The following is a 24115-nucleotide window of genomic DNA, read 5'->3' on the forward strand; positions in this document are numbered from 1 at the left end:
CATATTTATAGTCAACTGTCATGTTGTTGCTTAAAGAATATGAAGAAAAATAGCAAATAATCTACTAATTTTGTAATTAATTTAGATGGTTAAATTCTACCTTTCAGTTCAGTTCCACCACTCAGTCATGTCTGACTCTTTGCACACAAAATTTCACATAAAATTCTACCTTTATTTTTCCTAAAAATATTATTTAAAAATTTTACATCTCTGCTTTAGCTAATCTCTCAGATGAAGCGTATGAAAAATTTGCACAACTGCGATTCATGCTGAAGCTCCAAAAGAGCAAGAATCAGGGCGTTACTGCATTTTTCTGTTTAGTATGCTTCATAGACACCCTTGGAGAAAGGAGAGAAGTGGGCAGAGAAACAGAAAAGGAAGGCAACTAAAGTGTCATTTACATTTTTGACTTGTTGCCCTTGGCAGTTTTGTTTAAGCTTACCCATATCAGTTTTCTTTCTTTTATTTATTTATTGTTGTTCATATTGGTTGAATTGATGATAATCTTTCTGGAGGCAAAAAACCTGCTATAAAATGAGTTAGGTAGAAAATCAATTAAGGCTGACATTTTAAACCTGTTTGGTAATAAACATGCAGAACAGCAAAACTTTCATTAGTATTAGGGAAATTAATTATGGGGAAGTGCAGTATATTTACAGATGATAGCTACCCATGCTTTATGAGGTTCATGCCAGGCCAGTGACTCATCAGGCTTTGCAGACGCTTACCATGTATGAGTGGATGAGACAAAGCCACTGAAGATGGATTCTTATGCATCATTTACTTTATAAAAACTTTATTAAAAATTAATTTGCTAAACTCTTTTTTTAAAAAAATAGTTCCATTTTTATCTCATAAGCATGGTAATTGGAACAATGAATGTTATTCTACATTCAGAGGAGATGCTTCTAGTTTGTAAAGCTGAAATGAAAATCAGAAATTGTGACCTACTGGTTGCCTCAGGTACCACAGGTATTGAGCATAATAAGACAAAACCCCTGCTTTCAAGCAATTCTCAGCTTAAGCCCATTTAAGTCATTACCTTGGATACAGACATCTGTATTAGGAGTGCTTTATAAGGAAATGTCAACCAGTGAGGGCCATAGGATATCACTGGAAAATACTCAGTTAAGAGAATATCTTCGGGACTATTTGAGTTCTTCTGTCCCTTGTAACACTTGAAACAAAATGAATTTATGTACTTACTCTCTTGTGTGATAGATGGTACTGAAGTAAAGGCTGTGAGAAACTAGCCCATTTCCAAGGCCTTGTAAACAACAGTCAGTTTGATGGAGGTGTCCACGCAAAGTGTTTTTGAGTCATGGTTAAGTGATTGTGACATATCTGAAAGGCAAACTTTTGTCATAGGAAAGAACTCCTTGGATAGATGGCTTCATATAGTTTTGTAAAGGCACTTGGAAACTTTGATCTGACAGAGATCACATCACAGAGAAATTGTTATTGTCAGAGCACACAGGTGATAGAAAGCTTTAAATTCATGTCTTAACTAAATCTTATATGTGCTCAAATCGCCACCTGTTTTATGATCACTGGAGTAAATCATTTAATATGTGCCTATGAAATATTATGCCAGATATAAGGGTAAGTAGATATGCTAGCAATCCTTGGAAAGTGCATACTTCCTTTCTGATACTTGACTTTATTTTTAATATTCACTGGAAATATGACAACAACAATAAATTCCACTCTAGATTTTCATGTTGCAATTCCATTGTCCTTTCATAAGACTATAGAAATAATGGAAGTTTAAAAAATGTTATTTAAGAAGGCTAGAAGGAAAGATGCCCATGTATTTGATGCAGGGTGTAGCGTTCTCCATGATCTAGCTTCTGACTTTCTTTTTAATTCTTACTATGTCCTAATATACCTTTTTCTTCTTTATTCATGCAAACCAACCCATTGGCAAGAGTTCCCTAACATTCTAATTTCCTGATTGCTGTATACATTGTCACCTCACTTGTCCCTTGTGTACTTTTTTATTAATGCCTACAATAGCTGAGAGGAGATTACCAGAACAAAAATTATGTTGCTTTTGTCCTAGTTCATCTCATGAGAGGCCAGTTTCATTTTCATTCTAGCCCTGATCCTTTTCCCTTTCTCCCCTCATGCTTCTTCGGGGCTTTTAAACACATCTCCTTGGGGTGACTGGGTTCCCTGAAAAGTGAAAATAGAGACTTGGGAAGGGTAGGGCACGGAGGCCGAAATGAACAAGGGGAAGACCTCAGACTGGGATGCTAACCTGGTGGTGCCCAGCAGAGAGGTCTGGAGCAACGACTAGCTGGTACAGCGATTGCACAGTGGGTGGAAATAGCCAGTCCTTGTATCACTGTCTTGTTCAGTCACTGAGCCTCCCCCCTCAGAAAAGAGTGGCCGAGCTGGAGAGCTGGGACAGACCCTGATGCAGTCGCTGGTTGGAGGCTGTCAGTGGCTCACACAGTTTGCAGCTGGACAGCCTGACCTTTCTTGAAGAGGAATATCCTGCCCCCCAGGATCCCAGTTCCATGCCTGAGATGCAGCAAAATCCTCAACACCTTCAACTTCTGGTTTCCTTAGGGGATTATTTTCCTTGTCTATATATTATGTACTAGATTTTACAGATAATAAAAATAAATAAGTCTTCCTGTAGCTGATTTTAAGAACCTCTCATAATGTGACTGTGTTGCCAAATTTCATGACTCCATCTCTATACTGTATCTCTTTGGTCTCTAACATACTGGAAGAAGAAAAAAAGGAAGATGAAGGAGAAAAATGAGTCAGATCAAAGGTGACCTTCTTCATGGAAGTTTCTCCAGCACCTACCTGTAGGCTAAATTCACTGTTTTTCAACTGTACTTGCACTATATGCTGTAAATATCTCAAGTTACAGCCCTTAGCACCCTGTATTCTCATAGTTGACTTTCTTGTCTGTCTCTTCATTAGATTGGACAGTGGTCAAGGCAAGAAAATTCTCTGTCCATTTTCTCGTCTCTAACACTTAGGTTTGTAGTTGATGCCTCAATGTAGATTGATGTAAATAGATTTAAACTCTGTGCTGGAAATATAGTGGTAAACCTATTGGGATATAAGGTTCTATATTTAAATCTTTTCATCAGTGATTTCCAAACCATTGAAAAAATATACTCAGTACCTAAGCAGTACTTTATAAAAATATTTGTAATACACCCATATTATTATAAGATCTAGAAAACACTGCTCAGTTTTTAGGAAAAACTAAAACTTTTATAATTGTGCTAAGTATACCCCTTTGTGGTATTTAATCTGATTTAGAATTTTTATTAGTTGACATATGTGAACACCCATACATTTACACCTAATATTATATTAAAACATTTACCATGTCATTTAATTTTCTTCAAAAATTATTCAATTATTTTTTATTATTAGAAGTTAGGTTGTTTCCAATATTTGTTTCCATGTATATCCCGTCATGAACTTTCTTCAATACAAATCTTTATTCTCATTTCTGAGACTGTTTCTTTTTGGTTAAATAGAAGTACATTTGCTCATCTTTGTTCATATTGTCTAATTATTTTCCAGACAGTTTATCCCACCAGCTGAGTGTAAGAGACTCTTCTCACTATAATTCTTGACAGCACTATGAACTTAAGGACAATAGACAACACAATCAAGACCCGCTCTCCGTTTTAGTTGGTATGTCTATTTTTTAATATTATAATTTAAATATTTTCTATTTTCATTTTTTTTTTCTGTTTGCACTGGGTCTTCGTTGCTGCGTGCAGGCCTCCTCTCGTTGCTGTAGACGGGGGCTACTCTCTGTTGCTCTATCAGACTTCTTGTGGGGCCTCCTGTCGCTCCGGAGCGCGGGCTCTGGGTGCACAGCCTTCAGCAGTTGTGACTTGTGGGCTCCGAGTGCAGGCTCAGTAGTGGGGGCACACTGGCTTAGTCGATCCACAGCATGTGGAATCTTCCTGGGCCAGGGATCAAACCTATGTCCCCTGCATCGACAGGCGGATTCCTATCCACTGTGCCACGAAGGAAGCGCCTATGAATTTTCCACTCATATTCTTTGTCCATTTTCAAAAGTTTAAGAGTCCTTTTACAAATTGAGTGAGTTTTACATATTGCAAATGTGAAATATCTGTCATTAATATAAATAATGTCTGTCATTTATATAAATGATTTTCTCCATTTGAATTGTCTTATGTCTAATTTTATGAGTTTTGCAGAGGACTTCAAATTCTACATAGGTACATTTAACAACATTTTTCAATGATGTCTTTCCATTATCTATGATTAGAAAGTGCTTATCCATTCCGAGATCAGTTAAATTGTCACAATTTTGTTTTCTGCTTTCATTTTTAAATGAAATTTATTTTAATGAATTTAATTTGAAATTGTGATCCAATGAAATATCTTCTTCAAAACTATAATTTCCCCAAAATCTTTGGATAATTCCTCCACATGCATTAGTTTTCAATGCTTCTTTTTCATCTGTTACGATCTTTTTTATTTTATTGATTTTAAGGTAGTCTCTAATCTTCTGTTGGTTTGTTTTCCCATTCTTGAAATAATATTTATTTACAAATGTTTTATGGATGCTTGAAAAGAAGAAGGCATATTCCCTGTTAGTGGGAGACATTCACACATGAATCCATATATTCAATATTTGTTTCAGTTGGTACAGACTGCCTTGAGAAGTCAGGTATGTTGTATGAATGGGCTCATCAGCCAGATGTCACTCATTAGGTGCTAATGAGGTGGCAGGGAGAGCATATACCAAGACATAAACTCAGATATTGAAAAGAAATTGTACTGCTACACTTCCTCAGCCCCAGCTTTGTTTACAGAATAAATTTAGCTTATGGTTTTTTCATTTGCACACTCTGGTATACCTTATTATATTGGATGAGGGGGTTTATTTAAAGCAAAACAGTTATAATTACCTTTGCTTTCTGAGAGGAGACAAAAATGATGTATATCTGTTTTGGGGAAAAATAATTTGGAGTGGGATGAGAAATAAAAGACTGAATTTTCAAAGCTTCTGCTAATTTTTCAATGTTTAACTGAAATGGTTGGGTCATTTGCTTATCAGAGTGTATTGTCTAATCTCTGGGCTTTTGGAAAGCTAAATTACTGTGACAACAAACAGTAGTGAGTCTTAGGGTTGGCAACTTGGGTGAGGGGAAGGAGAAGTTAGAGCAAGACCTTGTCTTTGTTGAGAAATAAGATGATGAGAAGTAATGTTTGTGACAATATGTGTTTAAGTTTAAATAATGTTTTAAAAATAAGTAGGTTTTTATCTGAAGTGAAAAATTCTTGTGTTGATATAAAACAGTCTATAGAACTCTTAAGTACAAGCTAAGTGAAATCAGATAAACCAGTTGGTACCAACTTGTGTCCTAGAAAATTAGTGTTTGATTCCTTGCAGTGTTTCATTCTGTAGTATACAATATCTTTTACACAGTCTTGGAAACAAACCTACTAAAAGTAAAGTTATCACCAAGGGATGATAGTATAGGTGCCAGATGAGATATATGAGGACCTCTTATGTAATATTAAGACACACCATTTAGAAAGATGGTAACGATAACCCTATATGCAAGACAGAAAAAAAGACACAGATGTATAGAACAGACTTTTGGACTGTGGGAGAAGGCGAGGGTGGGATGATCTGAGAGAATAGCATTGAAACATGTGTATTATCAATTGTGAAACAGATGGCCAGTCCAGGTTTGATGCATGAGACCAGTGCTCAGGGCTGGTGCACTGGGAAGACCCAGAGGGATGGGATGGGGAGGGAGGTGGGAGGGGGGATCAGGATGGGGAACACATGTAAATCCATGGCTGATTCATATCAATGTATGGCAAAAATCACTACAATATTATAAAGTAATTAGCCTCCAACTAATATAAATAAATGAAAAAAAAAAAAAAAAGACACGCCAGAAAAGACCTGGAGGTATGGCTTGATCTCCTATGCTAGAGAATGGCCGTGGGATGGGGTGAGTACCTCACACAGGAGATCTATCTGCATGAGGGATGAAGTCCTTACATGCCTTTGACACAAAGAGGCCGCCATCAGCATCCTGTAAGTGTTTGCCCAAAGAGTAGCGTAAGCCAGCAGAAACCAACAAGGGGTCTCATCACAGTGTGGGAAACTGGTGGGGAGTTTGGGTGGAGAATCCAGTCTCCTCTCTTTGGGGACAAGAAGAAGGCTGAAAAGTCAGCCTGCTTTAATTAGGTGTGGTTCAGCTTCTTCCTTGGTTGGGTTGTGCTGGTTTGTGCTGTTCCTCTGGCTGACCCTAACTGGGTGCTGATGGTGGCCTCTTTTGGAAGAGTGCTAAAAGCATTGATCTCTCAGGGAGTGGCTTGGATGAGCTTTTGCCCGTGAGGTCTTTCTGTGACTCATTTCTCTGGCAAGGGGCATCTTCTCTGGCACAAGCACTTCTATTCCTTCTACTCAGCTCTCATCCACTATGGGAATATTACACAGCCTCTTCATTCTAGAGCCCCTTAACCTAGAGGGTAGCCCTTTGTATGAGGCACTGGCAAAAAGATCTCAAGATCAGCTCCTTTTCTGGTGTCCCTTGGACCAATGAGGAATTCACACAGCCTTAGCACAGGAAATAAGAGGCTTGACTGAGCCATCGTCATCCTCTTTCTTAGCCAGCCATCATGTGTGCTCAGTTACTTAGTCATGTCTGACTCTTTGTGACCCATGGACTATAGCCTGGCGGTCTCCCCTGTCCATGGGATTTTCCAGGCAAGAATGCTGGAGTGGGTTGCCATTGGATCTTCCTCATCCAGGGATTGAACCTGCGTCTCTTGTGTCTCCTGCGTTGACAGGTGGGTTCTTCACCTGGGAAGCCTAACATGTCTCTTTAATTCACAAGGACAGGTCAGCAAGTCTTAGCAGATAGCCATTCCCCCAAATAAAAGGCCAGTTGCTCATCTCGGATGGACAAAAATTTCTATTCAGTAATCTCTAAGGGAATCTCCTCTTGTCATCTTGGCTTGACAGCTAGGAAAGTAACTTTTTCCGTGAATACCAACTACATTCCCCCAAAGCTCAGTGCCTTCAAAACCTTCCTTCTCTACCTCCAGGTATCTCCATATACTGGTGATGGGGTCAGGGTGGGGAGGGAAGGGCGTGTGAAGTGGGGATAGGACCTGGTTGGGGTTATAGTCCCTGATTCTTCTACTTTTCATTAGATCTTGTGAGAGAGAGCGATCCTCAGAGCCTCTCTTTAGAATGTGGTTTAATAACACCTTTTTGTCCTTAAGTTTGAACTCTAGTCAGGCCAGTGTAATTAACAAATTAAGTTACCATGTAGTTGCATATCCATGCTGGTTGAGTTGTTTTACTCAGCATTGTCGCATGGAGACAGTTATGGATTAGAATAGGCAAAGTATCCTGTTCCTGCGGTCTGTGTGAAATCTAAGCAGTGGAAACATGTTGCTTAATGTCCTCTCCCTGTTCTTATTACTGGCCTGGAGGGTTAGGCTGGTTCATGTGGGAAGGAATCAAAATAGCTGAATCTTCATGTGCACGTTCAATACAAATTTTTGTAGAATATATTCAGTGTTGTGCTGGCAAACTGCCTCTCTAAACAAACAAAGAAACCCCACCCCCAACCCCAAACTAAATCAAACCAAACCAAAATCATTGATATTTGTACTGTTTTCCAACATCAGGATGTAAATATCCACTATGCAGAGTTCAACCTACTGAGTGGGGTGTAAAAAAAGATTCACATACTTGGCTTTTGTGAGGCAGTGCAAGCTGGCTGCAGTGCGGTATTGACTCTTTGTGTTCGTCATGGCTCTATGGAGTCTGAGAGAAATTACAGTGATATCATAACCCTTCTGATCTATTCCACCCAGGCTATCTACTGCAGCTATCGCTCATTAAAAAAAAAATGAGTAAAAGTTATTTGCTAAGGTGAAGTCAAATGGAGTGGACTTGAAAACAGAGCAACAGGAAAATGTTAGGGCAGTTTTCCTGGCCAAAAAAAAGTTAGGTAACCAGGCAAGAAGATAGATTTCTCAGAAAAATGGATGAAATTCATGGTAGAGGAATAACCAAATACTCAGAAGGAAATGCAACCCACTCCAGTACCCCTGCCTGGAAAATCCAGTGGACAGAGGAGCCTGGTAGGCTACAGTCCATGGGGCTGCAAAGAGTAGGACATGGCTGAGCAACTTCACTTTCCTTTTTCCTTTTCAGAACTTTTAAGAACAGGCTGCTAAGTATCTGTAAGTAATTTTCTTGTCATTGGCCCAAATTTTCAATGAAATTGACAGTAAACAAAAGAGGCCTTTATGAGCAGTTAGATAAATGAAGAAGAGGGTCTGTGTTCCATGTCTGGACCTGTGCACAGTGGATAAAGGAGAATGAGACAGAAGGCAAGAATCCAGTGAGGTTCAGAGAGCAGGAACAAGACTGGAGGAAATCCTGACACGGAATGACGTGGGTTTTCTGGAAGTGTTGGGGAGACCATTGAATCTTTTGCTGACAATTTTATTTTTTTAAGAAAGATGACCTTATCTGACATCTGGGTGTTATTTGTTCTATTATTAAAAATAGTTATAAGCTTATTTTTATTTATTTGCTCTACCAAGGACTGTACTATTTTTTTTTACTATAATTATGTTTCTGTTATCTACTCATATTTTTAGAGGTTTTGTTTTATATATAGTTTTGCTATACTATATGAAGAATTAAAATTCATAGCTATTACAACTTGTGTACAGCCCAACATTCAGAAAACTAAGATCATGGCATCCAGTCCCATCACTTCATGGCAAATAGATGGGGAAACAGTGGCTGACTTTATTTTTGGGGGCTCCAAAATCACTGCAGATGGTGACTGCAGCCATGAAATTAAAAGACATGGGCTCCTTGGAAGGAAAGTTATGACCAACCTAGACAGCATATTAAAAAGCTGAGACATTACTTTGGCAACAAAGGTCCATCTAGTCAAGGCTATGGTTTTTCCAGTGGTCATGTATGGATGTGAGAGTTGGACTGTGAAGAAAGCTGAGTGCTGAAAAATTGATGCTTTTGAACTGTGGTGTTGGAAAAGACTCTTGAGAGTCCCTTGGACTGCAAGGAGATCCAACCAGTCCATCTTAAAGGAGATCAGTGCTGGGTGTTCATTGGAAGGACTGATGTTGAAGATGAAACTCCAATACTTTGGCCACCTCATGCTAAGAGCTGACTCATTAGAAAAGACCCTGATTCTGGGAAAGATTGAGGGCAGGGGGAGAAGGGGACGACAGAGGATGAGATGGTTGGATGGCATCACTGACTCGATGGACATGGGTTTGGGTGGACTCTGGGAGTTGATGATGGACAGGGAGGCCTGGCGTGCTGCGGTTCATGGGGTCACAAAGAGTCGGACATGACTGAGCGACTGAACTGAACTGAACTATTAGGTAAAACTGCTCTTTGCTCACCCAAGAACATGGTGTGCATTTTCATTTGTTCAGATCTTTTATGTCTCTCAGGCAGTTAAAAACTACTTATTTGTAGATCTTGCTATTTCTTTGTAGACATTCCTAGATGTGATAGAGACATGTGGTTGTTTCCTAATAGCATTTCTCCCCTTCCTTGTCTCCAGTGGAAGTCCTGAGTTTTAGCTGGTACCTTGTCACTGAGAATACAGGCTGAAATTTACAGCTTCTCTTGTGGGTAAGCTTATCCTTGAGTAAGTTTTGAACAATGGGATATAAGTAGAGGTGGTGTTTGCAGTTTTGAGGCATGTTCTTTAAAGGAGAGGTGTGTTCTCCTCTTTCTTGTGGTGAGAATAGGGCGCTTTGGCTGGAGCAGGAAGCTGGAGGGAGTCAGGACCCTCAGGGATCTGTGCAACTGCTATTCTAGTCTCAGGCTCCTGACCAGTGGAATTTTCACATGAAACAATGACCGCTTGTGTATCTAAGCCCTGTTTACTTGGGTTTTATGTTGCATGTAGTTGGACCTAATGCTAATTTATACAGAAAACATTTATTTAAATCTCTTTTATTTAAATGAGCTGTTTTCCCCACTATTCTGCTAATCGATTATTATTTCTACATATTTGTTGTTTTTCAGTCAAGAAGTAGTGTCACACTCTTTACGACCCCAAGGACTGCAGCATGCCAGGCACATATTAATTGATATATTCAGTTTGTACCTTGCTGCATGACTAAATTTTCTTATTGTCTGCAGTAGTTAGGGAACAGGGATGGAATACAGAGAAAAGGGAAGCACTGGTTTATGCTATAGCTTTAGCACTTGAAAGATATGGGGAACGATGTTTACTATAACAAGAGTGGAAATGATTTGAATTTGTTAACTGGTACTGAAGTTACACAGAAAAAGAATTAACAGGTTCAGACAGAGACTTCCAGCTATCTAACTACCAACTTAGGGCACTTCATGAAAGCCAAAAAGCTTACAGAGCAATGTTTTAAGAGAACTTTATCTCCTGCAACTAGAGAGCCACCTGAAGCTGGAAATTAGGCCTGAAATTTGATAATAATACTGGCAGAGTTACAAAAGATTGAATTAGTAACCTTAGCTAGTCTTCTCTGTTAAAGCAAATGACCTGGAATGGGGACACTTGAGTAGATGCTCTTGAGAGGCACAAACCTACAGATTTCCATCAACCCCCAGGTTTCCTTGGTGACTCAGGCAGTAAAGAATCTGCCTGCAATGGAGGAGACCCAGGTTTGATCCCTGAGTGAAGAAGATCCCTTGAAGAAGAGAGTGGCGACCCACTCAAGTATTCTTGCCTGGAGAATTCCATGGACAGAGGAGCCTGTCAGGCTATAGTCCATGAGGTCACAAAGAGTCAGACATGACTGAGCAACTCATCAGGCTGGTTAAACTCCTCCCCCTTGCTAGAAGATAACTGTCTGCTGTTGCATGGAGCCAAAGGCCTTATCTGAAGCAGATTTCTTTAAAAAGATATTTATTCTTCTCAGTATCTTTTACTACCTACCCTTATTTTTTCTAAGCCAATAGATCCAGGTCTCAGTGTGGTTTTTCTAGGGGCACACTACCTCAGGAGGTGTATGCTGCAGCATATGGTTCATATTTATCAGCAGGAACCAGAAATAACAGATATGGAAATGGACCTTCAAGCTGCTCCACTAGGTAGGGAAAAATATAAAGCTGAGTAGTGGAGGTTTTGCCTTTCTTCTTTTTTTCTCCTCTTGTCATCAAACTTTTTGTTAAATATGTTATTAATATTGGGTTTTATTTTTGGAATCTAGATTTTTTGGTTTTGAAGTCAGGTATTTAATGTGACTGGGATTCAGCAAGAGTGCTGTGAAAGAAAGAGCGATGTTGAAAGAGCCATGGTAGATACATCCATGGACTGGTGGTCTAATGAGACCAAAATTTTGTTTGCAGGGAGATGTTGAACAAGTAAGGTGGAAGGAGAAGTTGTGGTGAGGATGCTTGAATGAGTGGTTTTGGAGGTAGAACAATTCCAAAAAAATTGTGCAAGGTGAGAAAAATGGGTACAGATGTGGTTGTGGGTATCTGAGTTGGAAGTGGAAGAGATTATTTGGTACCAGTAGACCAGGGAACTGAAGGACTAGGTTTTGATGGAACACTGAAGTCCTTCAGGCAGATGGCAGGATTTAACATGGAGAGGAAGACTAACTGTGACTGAGATGACACAGGCATTCCTTTCTTTTTTTTTTTTTTCCCAATTATTTTTATTAGTTGGAGGCTAATTACAATATTGTAGTGGTTTTTGCCATACATCGACATGAATCAGCCATGGATTTACATGTGTTCCCCATCCTGAACCCCCGTCCCACCTCCCTCCCCATCCCATCCCTCTGGGTCTTCCCAGTGCACCAGCCCCGAGCACTTGTCTCATGCATCCAACCTGGACTGGCGATCTATTTCACACTTGATAATATACATGTTTTAATGTTGTTCTCTCAGATCATCCCACCCTCGCCTTCTCCCATAGAGTCCAAAAGTCTGTTCTATACATCTGTGTCTCTTTTTCTGTCTTGCATATAGGGTTTATCTTTACCATTTTTCTAAATTCCATATATATATGCGTTAGTATACTGTATTGGTGTTTATCTTTCTGGCTTACTTCACTCTGTATAATGGGCTCCAGTTTTATCCATCTCATTAGAACTGATTCAAATGTATCCTTTTTAATGGCTGAGAAATATTCCATTGTGTATATGTACCATAGCTTTCTTATCCATTCATCTGCTGATGGGCCTCTAGGTTGCTTCCATGTCCTGGCTATTATAAACAGTGCTGCGATGAACATTGGGGTACATGTGTCTCTTTCAGTTATGGTTTCCTCAGTGTGTATGCCCAGGAGTGGGATTGCTGGGTCATATGTTAGTGGGAATGCAAACTAGTACAGCCACTATGGAGAACAGTGCAGAGATTCTTTAAAAAACTGGAAATTTTCATTTGGTTACAGTAATAAGAAAGAGATGGAGAGTGTAATAAAATTGCATGAGTCTCAAAGAGTGGGTTCTTTATGACAGCAGTGAAGTAGTAATGGATTGGAAGCAAAGATTAATTCTGTGGAGTTCTGAGTCCATTTGAAGACAGTGAAAGAGAATATAATTTCTTCCTGTATTCTTTTGTTGTTTAGTCATAAGTGGTGTCTGATTCTTTTGCAACCTCCATGGACTATAGCCTGCCAGGCTCCTCCATTTATGGGATTTTCCAGGCAATAGTACTGGAGTGGCAGAAAAGGGCATAATACTTGGCAGAAACCCACACAATACTGTAAAGCAATTATACTTCAATCAAAAGTAAACAAATTTAATTATTTAAAAAAAGAATACGGGAGTGGGTTGCCATTTCCTTCTCAAGGGGATCTTCTGGACTCAGAGATTGAACCCATGTCTCCTGCATGACAGGCAGATTCCTTACCACTGAGCTACCTAGGAAGCCCTATTATTTTGGGTAGGCAGATGTTTTTCTACCCACTCAAATCAATCTTATTGTTTGTAAAAGTTCCTCCCAAATTCCAGCAATATCATTTCTGTCAGTATGAATCTATGTCAAATGGGAATTTATGAGTGTGGAGTTGCCAACCCAATGCCATTTGAAATGGAAGTTTAAATAAAATCTTTATTATATATGTCAGTGTATTATATACATGTCAGTAGGAAGCCATTTTGGTTTATATAAATTTTAAGATTTTATAAGTCTTCTTCAGCTATTAACGGCTTGAAACAATTTGATGCCTATGCAACTCATAACCAGTTTTTTAAAAAACACAAATCTGACTATTAAAATGACTGATCTGTTAATTTCAATATTAGTTTAAAAGCAAAATTTTCCACCTTTCAAAGTTTCCCTTGACCACTGTTTTCATTTCTATTTTTGCTTGTTATTCCATAGAAAACAGTAAACAAAAACTTCTAAAATAGACAGCTACTATTGTAGTTTATTTAAAAAAAATATACAACCCAAATCATCTGCCATAATCTGGATCTAGTTCTTAAGAGTAATTTAGAGTTGGTTTTTCCCAATTGGAAATTATGATGATATGTATGTGGTGACTAGATAAACACTAAGGTGAGCGTAGTGCTGCTGTGGAGGCATTTGAAGTCGCTAAAGATTCTGTTTCCATCTCTGTGATCTCTGTGGAAGGTGTTCACTACCCTCCATTAGTTCCTGGGCTTCTATAAGCAAAAATACCCAAAGCACAATTTTGGGTAATTGGAGAAACTCTTTCATAGAGTAGAAATCCAGCGACTTTATTAGCATGAATAAAATCACTAAAGCACAGTTCTGTGCTTGTCCTCTGGGCTTTTGAGGGATAATTTTATTCCTGCTAAGTCTTATGACAATTGCCATTATTGTTTAAAGAAATAACTTTAATTTTTTTCCTTTATTAACTTGGTCAGTTTGGTCTTAGATGGTCATACAGTGTTGGAACCAAACTTGACATTTGGGTTAGAAGTTGTGAGATGAATTTGATCTGGGAAAAGCTTGATGGAGGCATTCTTGCTGCAGTTAAATGTAATGAAACTATTATAAAGAAATATTAGTTTCTGGATTCACTTTTGGTGGCACATTGCTAAAGTTCTCTTTTGTCTCCCCCATTTTCTAAAGTCTCCAAAAGGAGATCACTCTCAAGCAACTTTTAAATGGTGCACTTAGGTTTATGCCTTATTCTGCCCTATCCATTCTACCAGAATGTCTCCTTAGAGTGTTTTGGCCAAGTAACTCCACTGTTTGGTGTCCATTACTCAGATAATATAATGCAAACATTATAGCCTATTAGAGCTCTCTGTAATCTGGGCTTATCAAACTGTCGTGTATGGTTAATTGCCTTTTCAAGTCTAGTGACATTTCTGCCTAAATATTGGGAACTGTTTAGCAGCAATCATGTTACTTCCACAGGATATGATTTTACTAGATCAGTTATGTATCTCTGGGCTATACACTTGTAAAAAAAAGTTATTATTTAACTCTTTCAAAGTGTACCAAAGTCTTGTGCATGAAATTGCACCAACTAGATTCTGGCTCAGTGCATCCATGTGATCAGCAATTCTGCTCCTTAGGTATGTGTTTGACAAAGTTGAATGCGTATTTCAGCCAAAATAAGTGTATGGGAATATTCAAAGAGTCGTTACTTGCAATAGTCCAAGGCAAGGTAGTCTCTTACATAACTATTCATTAATACATAACTATCCATTTTTGTGCATTTTTATAAATCTAGTCTATTTTAAAAATCAAGTTTACTAACAGAAACTATGAAGACAGATTTCTGTTTTTAGGAATCAAGTTTTGTTCAGAATATCAAAGATGAACTAGAGTGATTTGAAAAATATCAAATTTTCAAGAGCATATTAATATCATAACAAGAGCAGAGGGAAATTATAAAACAACAAAGTAAGGAAATAAGACTAAATTAAAACAACAGAGGTAGTTCTGTAAGAGAAAGTCGTGATCCTCAAAGACACAAGGGACAAAAAATAGGGGAAAGTAGAATGTACAAACCCAGTATAAATTGGAAAGTGAAAGTGTGAAAGTCACTCAGTTGTGTCTGACTCTTTGCTACCCAGGAATTCTCCAGGCCAGAATACTGGAGTGGGTAGCCGTTCCCTTCTCCAGGAGATCTTCCCAACCCAAGGATCGAACCCAGGTCTCCCGCATTGCATGTGGATTCTTTACCAGCTGAACCACAAAAGAGGGGAAAAAAGAGGAAATACATCCAAGATTAAATTCTCTTAACTAGGGGACTAGAGGAGAAGGCAATGGCACCCCACTCCAGTACTCTTGCCTGGAAAATCCCATGGACAGAGGAGCCTGGTAGGCTGCAGACCATGAGGTCGCTAAGAGTCGGACATGACTGCGCGAATTCACTTTCAGTTTTCACTTTCATGCATTGGAGAAGAAAATGGGAACCCACTCCAGTGTTCTTGCCTGGAGAATCCCAGGGACGGTGGAGCCTGATGGGCTGCCGTCTATGGGGTCACACAGAGTCGGATATGACTGAAGTGACTTAGCAGTAGCAGGGGACTGGAAAAGTCAGGGGGTGGGTAGATTTTAATTGTTACTTGTCAGAAATCGAATTTGTCCCAGAAAAATTTAACAGAGAAATAAGATGAAGATCATGGAGAGCAGACTGGGATGACTTGCAGTAGAAAGATTAAGGAGGTTAATGTAGAGGTCTCTTAAATCTGCACACACCCTTCTAGTATTCCCCATAACAGTAATTTAACATAAAAGTAGTTATGTTAAATGTAGAGACTGCTACAGCATATGCTTATAGGTTTGGGAGAAGGTAACTTGAAGGATCAATGTGAAATTCCAAAAGAATCTCCAGATGAATTTCAAGATAACAGTTGTGGCATGACAGGTAGCATCTCTGGCTCCTGCACTAAATGCCAAGTGGTACCTCAGCTGAGACCCACTGGGAGAATGAGGTAAGACTAAGGGCTTGATTCTGATTAGGTGAGCTGAACAGCTGTGAGGGAAAAAGAGTTTGGGAATTAAGACAGCCTAAGGGAGTTGGTGATGGACAGGGAGGCCTGGCGTGCTGCGGTTCATGGGGTCGCAAAGAGTCGGACACGTGTCCAAAGAGTTGGACACGACTGAGTGACTGAACTGAACTGAAGGAACGTGAGCTTTCAGTGCTGCGACTGTGTGAACCGTGAGTATAGGACGTGGCAGTGTTAGTCTCCAAAGCCTCTCTGAAGGGTATAGGTGGTCAGATCTAATTATGCTGTCCTTGGAGGTGTTGTCTCTTGAGCAGGGGCACTGGAGAAGCAGGGAGTTTTGAGGGGGGCGGGTGCGTGGAGTGGCTTCACTGGGACTTTGTGGGAGCTCCAGGTTCCTTATGATGGTGTTAGTGGTGCTGGCGTGCGGGAGAAAGGCCCTGGGCAGAACACTTGGAGCTTTGTGATTCCGCTGCCTGTCTAAGTTTATGTGGACAATTTCAAGGTGAAGACTATATCTTGGATCCTATGAAAGGGACTTGTGGCTAGTGAAGGTCGTTGTTCCTGGGAAGAAATCTGATTCCTTACATCGGCCCAGTAAATAGAAAACTCTGTGACTATACCAGTGAATGTCAAAAGACACTTAGTAAAACCCGGGAACTATATCTTATCTAAAACCCTAAGTAAACCAGAAGAAAAAGCAAGTTAATTTGGCCCCCAAAACCACTACAAAATTGTAAAGTAATTAGCCTCCAATTAAAATAAATAAATTAAAAATAAATAAATAAAATTAAAAAAACAAAAATAAATATTACAATATTAATGTTTCCATTAAAATCAGGAAAAATATTGGGATTATCACTTTCATCCCTACATAAAAATTTTTTAGAGGTTTTAACTAATGCAATAAGAAGTGAAACTATCAGTGTAGATATTAGATCGATTTATCTCTATTTCAGATAACAAAAATCCAAAGGATTTTCTTAAAAATTACTAAAATTTAAAGAAAACTTGGCTGTACTAGTTTGCATTCCCACCAACAGTGTAAGAGGGTTCTCTTTTCTCCACACCCTCTCCAGCATTTATTGCTTGTAGACTTTTGGATAGCAGCCATCCTGACTGGCGTGTAATGGTACCTCAGTGTGGTTTTGATTTGCATTTCTCTAATAATGAGTGATGTTGAGCATCTTTTCATGTGTTTGTTAGCCATCTGTATGTCTTCTTTGGAGAAATGTCTGTTTAGTTCTTTGGCCCATTTTTTGATTGGGTCATTTATCTTTCTGGAATTGAGCTTCAGGAGTTGCTTGTATATTTTTGAGATTAATCCTTTGTCTGTTTCTTCATTTGCTATTATTTTCTCCCAGTCTGACGGCTGTCTTTTCACCTTACTTATAGTTTCCTTTGTAGTGCAAAAGCTTTTAAGTTTCATTAGGTCCCATTTGTTTATTTTTGCTTTTATTTCCAATATTCTGGGAGGTGGGGCATAGAGGATCTTGCTGTGATTTATGTCGGAGAGTGTTTTGTCTATGTTCTCCTCTAGGAGTTTTATAGTTTCTGGGCTTACATCTAGATCTTTAATCCATTTTGAGTTTATTTTTGTGTATGGTGTTAGAAAGTGTTCTAGTTTCATTCTTTTACAAGTGGTTGACCAGCTTTCCCAGCACCACTTGTTAAAGAGGTTGTCTTTTTTCCATTGTATATCCTTGCCTCCTTTGTTGAAGATAAGGTGTCCATAGGTTCGTGGATTGCCGCTATGGAAAACAGTGTGGAGATTTCTTAAAAAACTGGAAATAGAACTGCCATATGACCCAGCAATCCCACTCCTGGGCATACACACTGAGGAAACCAGATCTGAAAGAGACACGTGCACCCCAATGTTCATCGCAGCACTGTTTATAATAGCCAGGACATGGAAGCAACCTAGATGCCCATCAGCAGATGAATGGATAAGGAAGCTGTGGTACATATACACCATGGAATATTACTCAGCCGTTAAAAAGAATTCATTTGAATCAGTCCTAATGAGATGGATGAAACTGGAGCCCATTATACAGAGTGAAGTAAGCCAGAAAGATAAAGAACATTACAGCATACTAACACATATATATGGAATTTAGAAAGATGGTAATGATAACCCTATATGCAAAACAGAAAAAGAGACACAGAAATACAGAACAGACTTCTGAACTCTGTGGGAGAAGGCGAGGGTGGGATGTTTCAAAAGAACAGCATGTATGCTATCTATGGTGAAACAGATCACCAGCCCAGGTGGGATGCATGAGACAAGTGCTCGGGCCTGGTGCACTGGGAAGACCCAGAGGAATCGGGTGGAGAGGGAGGTGGGAGGGGGGATCGGGATGGGGAATACGTGTAAATCTATGGCTGATTCATATCAATGTATGACAAAACCCACTGAAATGTTGTGAAGTAATTAGCCTCCAACTAATAAAAAAAAAATAAAAAAAAAATAAATAAAGAAAACTTGGCAGATGGCTAGAAAAAAATCAATGTACAAAAATCTATAGACATTCTTCGGGTTGGTTGGAAGAGTTTAAAAATGGAAAGAAATCTTATTTAAAGTAGTAATCAAAGAAATTTAATAAGCAAGGTATTTCCTATTTGAAAAAAACTAAAAATATTATTGGAGGACATTATGTAAAGTCTAACTAAGCTAATATACACATATAATGTGTGTTCTGGGTGAATTAGTGTTATAAAAATATTAAATTTCATAAATGTATTATCTCAATCAGAATTTTCATTTACTGGAATGAGCTAAAATGAAGTAAAATTTCATATCAGAGTATTACTGTCTTAAATTAGCTATGCCAATTTGGAAAAGAGTCTAGAGTACTTGATTTATCAGATATTAACTGCTACCATAATTCAGTAATTCGTTTGAGATAGTCTAATTGCTATAACCAGCACCCCTCAAATTTTAGTAGCCAACACAATTAATTCATACTCTTGTAACAGGTGTTGACGGCAGAAGGCTCTTTTCCAGCTATCAGTCAGGGGACTGAAGCTGAACCAGTAATTTGACAAGGAAAATTTAAATTGGATATCTGTTAACTAGGGGCATCAACTATTAAGGTGTAGAAAGACCTCTAAAGATTAGAGGAATACAGATCTGAGGGGCAGTTATTATCTCTAAGGGCTAAGGCAGAGTATCAAAGGAAGGAATAAACTGGGGAGAACCTCCCCTCACCATCCCCAAGACTGAACTCTTTAGAGACGTGGCTGTGGCCCATTGAAAGATCTGTGGAGATGTCACAGGCTGGGGCTGGCAAGCAGACCCTGCCCACTGTGCTGGCAAATAGATCAATTTCAAAATTGAAAATATATATATTAATTGGCTCTTTGAAAATCTAGCTTATAATAAGAAATAAAAGTTCCATTATGTAAAGGTATCTATATAAGGTTATTTATTGCAGAATTCTTTTGTAGTTATTTAAAAACACATGTGTAAGCAAGGTACACCATGAATGTTCAAGTTGAATCAGTTGTGGTACATTATATTAAAGAATATAATTCTATAATTTAAAATGAATTAGAACATTTTATGAACTAGAATATTTGTAAATGTGTTAAATGAGAAATATGACAGATTTGGTACAATTCCATTTTTTTGTGCAAAAAAAAAAAAAACCCAAACAAACTAAGAATCCTATATACATGCATGCTTGTATATATTCATGTGACCCAGGACTAAACTGTTAACACTGGCTACCCAAGATGGGGGTAGAAGGAGCAGAAGGAAAACAATTAACTCTTTGTGCATCTTAGTTTGTTTCATTAGATACCATCAGCATGTATTTCTTTTCTAAGATAATAAAATGTGAAGTAAAAGAGTAACTTTATCTGTGTTACACATCAAATAAACAAATGTCGAAGGTCTGGAAATCCAGACAAGTTGCCTTTTCCAAAATGTAGACAGACACAAATTTGAACTAGTCACTTTGCTTGCCCATACTTTGTCTTAACAACACCTCTTCACCTGCCTATCTTTGAACATGTGCAAGAGAGAACTGATCTTAACAGTTGGATGACATTGCAAACATAGTACCATTTGGGTGATAACTGTTTTTAGCTGGAAGAATGTGATAACTGTCTTTAGCTGAAAGAATGTGTCAGTATATTTATACTGAAAGTGTGGGGAGGCCGTTTGGGTATGGCAGTATAAATTTCCCTATATCCAGTGTGTAATATTCAGATTATACTGATATTTAGTTATTATATATACATATGTACATATATATGAATCACAAAATATTTGGCACATGAAAAGAAGTAGAACGATAAAGTTTAATAATTAAAAACACAAAAGGTAATATGTTTGTTTGGAATGATCAGTGCATCTCATACATTTCCCCTAAAATGATCCTAGTGCAAAATGAACACATACATATTGAAATGGGGAGAAATTCAGCATAAAGGGCTCCCTTCGTGTATGGCATTTCTCTGAAGTTTCATGATTTCTGTATTTTAAAATTCATGTAAATTTTTCATTCTATTCCACATTCAAGTTTGCTTTTTAAATTTAAAGTTTTAAATCATATACGAGTAAATCACTTCATTCATCTCAGATTCCACCCCTCTCACTGTTTCAGTCAGTTAAGATATTCAGGGAAACGCAGAATGCTTATCTTGTGACTTTAAATAGCCTAGAATAAACGATTCAGTGCCCCTAAAAGCAAATGTATCTCTTCTCAAAGCAAGAAATACCTGACACTAGGGGACCACCAAATAAAGAAGGAGATAATCTGCTTTCTCTCTGAGACTGTACTCTTGGAGATGTTCCTTAAGGTACAGGAGACAACTGTCTCCTAGATTGCATTTGTAACAGACTGCCCAAATGCCCACCAGTCTCCTTTCCTCTTCCGGGCAGACGGTACTATATTTAGCAGCCTCCTTTGCAAATAGATTGAAACCATGAGATCAGGTTCTGGTCAATGAAATATTTCTCAAAGTGTCAAACTCCATTTCCAAGCCTTGCCACCAGTATCCTGCATGATATTCCTCACTTTCAACATTTTTGCTGGTTGAATGCAGAGGAGCTTATGGTCAACTCTGAGGAAGATGTAGTAGAAGTGGTACAATGAGACAAAAGGAACCAGGATTCTGAATGACCATGTAAAAGGATGCCAAGTGAATACCTGTCTTGTATTGAGCCACTGAGATTACCCTAATATATACATATATATGTATGCAGCCCTAAAATATAATTTTAAAGATAAAGAAGCTGAGAAGAATAAGTACTTGTTCAGTTTTTTATAGCTAAGAACTAGAATTTGAATTTAGTTCTTTCTGATTCTTATGTAACTGCCACATGAAAATAGGTTACTAATGAGATTTCAAGTGTGAGCAAGGACTCTTTTCATATTTAAATTTGCTGTTAGGAATACTCATTGGGAAATTTGGTTTGTGTACTGGGACCAGCTTTTAAAAGAGTGGTGCTATTTTATAGGTATGGATGAATTTTCTTATCATGCTTCCATATATTGATTAAAACTATCTTCTGGCTAGAACAAGCTAGATTTTTAAAATTGTGGTAAAATATGCATAGCATCATAAAAATCTACTATTTTAACCACCTTTAAGTGTACAGTTTAGTGGCATTGAGTACATTTACATTGTTCTGCAACCACCTCCCTGTTCATCCAGACCTTTTTTCTTCTCAAACTGAACTCCTTACCCATTAAATAATAACTACCCACTTCTCTTCCCTAGTCCCTGGAGACCACCATTCTACTTTCTGTCTCTATAAATTTGACTTCTCTGGATACCTCGTCTATGTGATATCATAGAGTATGTGTCCTTTTTCAATTGGTTTATTTCACTTAGTGTAATGTCCTCAAGATTTACCCATTTTTACACTTGTGCCAGAATTTCCTTCCTCTTTAAGGCTGCATAATATTCCATTGTATGTATATACACCACATTTTGTTTATCTTTTCATCTACTGGTTGACATTTGACTTGTTTCCACTTTTTGGCTAATGTGAATGCTTTGAACGTGGATGGACAAATACCCATTCAAATAGCTGCTTTTAATTATTTTGAGTATATGCCCAGAAGCAGATCATATGGCAATTCTATTTTTAATTTTTTCAGGAATCTCCACTTTGTTTTCCGTAGCAGCTGCACCATTTCACATTCTGACCAGCAGTACACAAGAGCTCCAATTTCTCCATCTCCTTGCCAACATTTGTTATTTTTTGTTTGTTTGGATAATAGCTATCCTGTTGAGTGAAATGGTATCTATTATGGTTTTGATTTGCATTTTTCATCATGAGCACTGATGTAGAGATGTTGAGAATCTTTTCATGTGTTTATTGATCATTTATATGTCTTCTCTGGGGAAACATCTGTCTTTGGGCCATTTTTTAATTGGGTTATTTGTTGTTTGGTTGTTGAGTCATAGGAGTTCATGATAAATTCTGGATATGAACTCCTTATCATATATATGATTTGCAAATATTTTCTTCATTCAGTGTGCTTCTTTTTTTATGATGCTGAAAATGTCCTTTGATGCTTTGTCATTTATTAAATGTCATTTGATAATCAAAAGCTTTTAATTTTGATAAAGTCCAACTTATTCTTTCTTTTGTTGTCTGTATTTGGTGTCACATCCAAGAAATCACTGACAAATCCACTGTCATGAAATTTTCCCATTTTCTTCTAAGTGTTTTATGGTTTTAGGTTTTACAGTTAGGTCTTATATCCATTTTTAGTTCATTTTTGTAAGGTAAGGGTCCAACTTCATTCTTTTTGCATATGGAGGTCCTGTTTTTCCAGCAACATTTGTTGAAAAGGCTAACCTATTATGAAATAAAATGATGTCAACTCATACAGGGAAAAAAAAAATTCGTAGCTGTTAGGGACTTTAAAAACAAATTTATATTGATCATGTAAAAATAAATATTTTTTAATTTTAATATTTATGACTGATAAAGAATAAGCCAGAACTAATAAATTTTTCAATCACCTGTCACATTCCAGGTACTGATATATACTATCTCATTATCCTCATAAACCTACATATAAGTGGCCAAAATAGTATTTGCAGGTCTAACTGCAAAATCTTGTTCATTCCACTATAGCATGGGAACAATTTTTCACATATATATGCATATGGAGAAAACCAACTATTAAGCTTATTTTAAATATGAAATGTATCTCTAAAATACAACAAGTTAATTCCTTTTGGGGAGTCTTGCGAGGTTTGGGGATTTCTGTGTGAAAGCTATCCTTTCCAAATGACTGCAGTATTTAAAATGCAGAGTCTTCCTTATTTTTCCTCTTCTCAGATTACTCTGTGACCCTCTTTCTATTTCAGTACATCACTGGTCATAGCAGTAAACTGGAACTAATGGGAGAAAGAAAAGCTGCAACTGCAGTGTTATAGTTAAAGGTGGGTAAACACAAGCCTTTCACTGGATGGAGCTTCAGAAGTACAGTCTTTGAACCTGGCTGCCAAGTGATCCCCTCTCAGTACATCCCTCAGTTTATCTTCTGCTCTTCAAGCACTAGCTGGTATTTATGGGCAAACCAAAACAAAATGAGTGTCCTTGATTTTTCAAGTACGGATACGGTTAGATGATTCTTTGAAATTTGTTCTTATCAATCTCTATTGATAAAAATTTTTAAGAGAAAAGGCAACTTGAGTAAAGATTTTGGTATCAGCCTTTTTCTGAGTGTAGCATTTATGTCAGTCTAGAGGGAAGAAATTGTTCGGAGGCTTGTCTTAAAAGGCTAGATAGGAACACGGTGCCATTTGGTGCTAGGCCCCACTGACAGATTTACTGCCTGCTTGGAGCCGAGGCCGCAGTGTGATGGAAGTGGCAGGTGAGGGCTGCGGAGAAGATTCCCATGCTCCATGCATATGTGGAACTGGCAACATCCAGGGTCATGGAGGGGCAGGCCTGTGTTTACAGTCAGGATTTGTTGGTGGGGGGAGTTATTTTTCTTTTATCCTTCATAGCAAAGAACTCTTCTCATTGCTTGGTGAGAACACATTCCCAAATGACCCAACCAAATATGAGCACTGGCGTTTTATGTGTAATGACTGTGTCTTACAAAAGTTCTGTAGCATGAAGAAAAAAATCGCAAATGCCCCCAAATTAAATTAACCTGTTTGACCCCCACCATGTTAAATAAAATGTATTTGATGTAAACTAATGGCCATTAGGGCATGGACA

The 24115-nt window shown here is 38.1% G+C and overlaps 1 long non-coding RNA gene across 1 annotated transcript in view; it reads left to right on the forward strand.

The window, feature by feature from the left end:
- LOC122673544 overlaps positions 1-24115 on the forward strand; it is a 602084-nt gene that overhangs the window by 258130 nt on the left and 319839 nt on the right. Inside the window, exon 4 of the long non-coding RNA XR_006334711.1 lies at positions 3559-3672. This is a non-coding gene — a long non-coding RNA (uncharacterized LOC122673544). The remainder of the gene's footprint in view (positions 1-3558; positions 3673-24115) is intronic.

This window comes from Cervus elaphus, chromosome 17 (genome assembly GCF_910594005.1).
Source record: "Cervus elaphus chromosome 17, mCerEla1.1, whole genome shotgun sequence".
Taxonomy (NCBI): domain Eukaryota; kingdom Metazoa; phylum Chordata; class Mammalia; order Artiodactyla; family Cervidae; genus Cervus; species Cervus elaphus.